Source organism: Primulina huaijiensis, chromosome 14 (genome assembly GCF_012295235.1).
Source record: "Primulina huaijiensis isolate GDHJ02 chromosome 14, ASM1229523v2, whole genome shotgun sequence".
NCBI lineage: Eukaryota > Viridiplantae > Streptophyta > Magnoliopsida > Lamiales > Gesneriaceae > Primulina > Primulina huaijiensis.
In genome coordinates, this window is record NC_133319.1 from 1,938,410 (window position 1) to 1,941,780 (window position 3,371).

Sequence of the window (3,371 nt, forward strand, 5' to 3'; positions counted from 1 at the left end):
CATTAAGGAGAAGTTTTCACTTAATAGTTAATATGTTTGAAAGCGTTGCTAACACATTTTGTTTGTTCAAGTGTTTTAATTCGATTTTCAATAGTGGTCGACCAAAGTATTTTATGATAGGACATTGTGATAATTTTGACTTTGATAGAAACTCGGTTCCATTTTGGTTGTATAAATAATGGATTCGTCGTTTCTTATACTTGGATTTAGATTATTAAACTTAACGATTGTAATGTTGAGAATGAGGAGATGAATGTGAAGTCGAATTGATTATCCAATGGATGCAGTTCATTTCAGTTCTGGGTTAGTAAAAATTCGAGGATTTTTTAGCTTAAATCCAAAGTCATTATCAGAGTCTCAGATTGACCAGAGTTGAAATTAGGTTCAAACATAGCAGGTTCGTTCAAGCTCAAACAAGTAGAAATTTTATGATCTTTAAGCAAGCTCAAACATGTTTAATTGCATTCTAAAAACAACACTAAACTAATGCTTGTATTTGACTCAGTCTGATTTTTCACCATAATTGTGAATAGAGATGTATATTGCACATGTATAAGCAATTCAAAGATGCTTTCCAATATGAGTGCATACGTGCTCATTGTCAACTTATTAAATGAGGCTTTTACCAAGGTGAACAAATAGAATTCAAGACTGTGAATAGCAGACCCTGACAAAGAAAGAACATCAATCAAATAATTGGTTAAATAAGGATAGAATCCACGAACTTTGGCGTGTTATTCAAGGAACAAATATGGAAAGAAAATCAGGATCTAAAAAAATAACGAACAACTATTACCCATAAAAAGAAGTGACACGTGGAAAAAAAAATTCACAAAGAAAGGGCAGAAATATTTTGGCATCCAAAATGTGAATGAAAAAAGGATGAAATGTTGAAGCAATGGCATAGGTGCTAACTACCATTCCAACTTTGTGGAGTATCTTCTCCAAGGTAATAGAGATGAGTATAATCACTGCACAAACACCAGAAACAGCCCATGTTGGCGTCTGATCATGATTTCTTGATGAGCCCTCTTTGCCTCCTCCACCAGCCATATATATTTGTAGAGGGACTGACAATGCCCTTTTGACAGAACACTTTCTGCACAGAATAAGCAAATTTGAGGGCAGAGATTTGGAGCTGAAGAAGTATATGCTGCTAGTTGTCTAAAATTTCAGAGGAGCGGTTATATCATAAAGTGATGCCTTAATTACTACAATCATCTTTATAATATCAGTGCTTGAATTTCTTTTAAGATATATTAATCGTTCATGAATTTCTTACACTGCAACGGAAATATCTTCCATGATACATAAATTAGAGAAATAGTAGCAAATGAAGTTTTTTCCTTTGAAGAATTGGTTTAAGTGTCAGAAGTGTACAGCATTTCAAACAATGCAACTTCTAGTTACTTGTTAGTGACTGAATACCTAAAGGCCAGATGTCCTGATATTATCCTGCATTGGAAAAGATAACATGATATTATAAGATATAGTTTTGGGTATAACTAACAAAAAATATCACCATGGAGTGAGAATCCCGACAGGTCTCACCCTTGCTTTTCAGTATACTTGACATTTTGTCATTGTACTCAAATTCAACAGTTTAAAAATGGACTTGCATAAAATGTAAAATTTAAGATTCTATTGACTCTATATCAAATTACAGGGCGAAAAAGCATTTCAAGAAAAATCACATCTGTTGACAACGAGAAGTTAAAGAATGTCGACTTTATGAAGGTTAGTAGAGATTGTTCGAGCTTTTTGCTAAACCAGCAGTCGTAAAACAAATATTTATATATTACTCTTGAAAATAATCACCACTTTAACATTCTCTACCACCCAACGTTTTCCCTCTCTCACCAGAACTCTGCCCCATCTCCCTGGGCTGACGAAAGATTTTTCATATGTTATCTATCCAACAAAGTAAACCCTGCGTCTAGAAACCTTCTTATCTAAAACAATTATTTTTCCCCTATCCTGTCCACCAAAGCCCTGTATCTAATTAGTCAAAAAAATTTAAACCATACAAATTCACTAAGACATAGAAATAGCACAAAACATCAAGCAGATACAGTATCACATACAATGAAACATACAGACAGTCACTTCTACATGTCAGTAGAGAATCTAACATCAATTAAACTCAAAGGGATGGATCCAATGCACCATACCCAATCTTAGCATTGGACTCTAAACTGAGTTAAAAATTTCTTCGAAACTAGGATTTTAGAAAAACTATACATAAAATTTTAATATCTTTACTTGGGTTGGCAAACGCCCCAAGAACCAACACTGACCACCCTGGCCTCTAACTCGTTTAGACAACCATTTATATTCTAAAAATTTGTCAATATTACCGGAAGATAAAAGGTGACAAATTGCCATGATACCAATGTTGGATCTCGGTTTTCTACGTGCCCAAACGCAGCGGAAGTTTAAAATTTTTGAAAACAAAATAATTCTTTTGGACACTCGTATGGTTTTCAGGAATTAAACATGCATAGGATGTTTAAAGAATTATACCTTTGTGAATTAAATCACTGGACTCCAACTAATCCGGTATAAACGGATTAGCTCTTGTTGATTCCCTACGAACTTTCTTCGATGAAATCCTCCTATCAAGTCCACGACTGGATGGTATGTTCCTCTTCCAAATTGCACTAGAAAATTTGGAAGAGATTTTACGTTGGATACTAAAACGAGAGGCGGCTCAACCTTGGAAAGAAAAAAAACCAAAGAGGCCAATTTTTTTTTCTTTTTGAAAGTGGGAGACGTAAATCATGTGGTGGGGTGGGCTAGGGTTTTGTAATCAACATGTATTATTTATAATTAAATAATAGCCTAATGACATAATTAACATTAATGGGCTTGATTTAATTAATTGGGCTAGTCCAACTAGTTTAATTAATTTAATCAAGGCCTATTAAAACTTTAATTATTTATTATGATGGACTTGTACTCTTACAAGCCCATTAAACATACCCACCTTATTTAATTTATTAATAAATAAACTCAACTTTTGAGCTTAATAAATTAAATACATTATAAATTCAACATTTGAATTTATTATTTAAATTATAAATTCAACTCATTGAATTTTTATCACTTCCAAAATTTAATATTTAATAAACCCAACATTTGAGTTTAATAAATCATATTCTCAAATTTTATAAATTCAACTACTTGAATTTATTCTCTCAAAATTTAATTATCATAAATTCAACTCCTTGAATTTACTATATAATATAAATTCAACTTCTTGAATTTATTCTCTCAACGGGAACAAACAATCCAGTACTTGTGTGACCCTCAATGGTTCAGGGATACAGCTAGCCGTGGGTTCACAACTCTTTGTGATTCAGGACATAATC

The 3,371-nt window shown here is 32.8% G+C and overlaps 1 long non-coding RNA gene across 2 annotated transcripts; it reads right to left on the minus strand.

Moving 5' to 3' along the window:
• Positions 1–684: 684 nt before the first annotated feature.
• On the minus strand, positions 685–2,387 carry LOC140957507 (uncharacterized). Of its 2 annotated transcripts, none has more exons than XR_012171641.1 (2): positions 1,429–2,387; positions 685–1,099 (listed from the first exon to the last, which is right to left on the minus strand). It is a non-coding gene; the product is annotated as an uncharacterized lncRNA (long non-coding RNA). The 2 variants fall into 2 exon arrangements; XR_012171642.1 differs by having other exon boundaries at positions 1,283–2,387.
• Between the last annotated feature and the right edge of the window lie 984 nt (positions 2,388–3,371).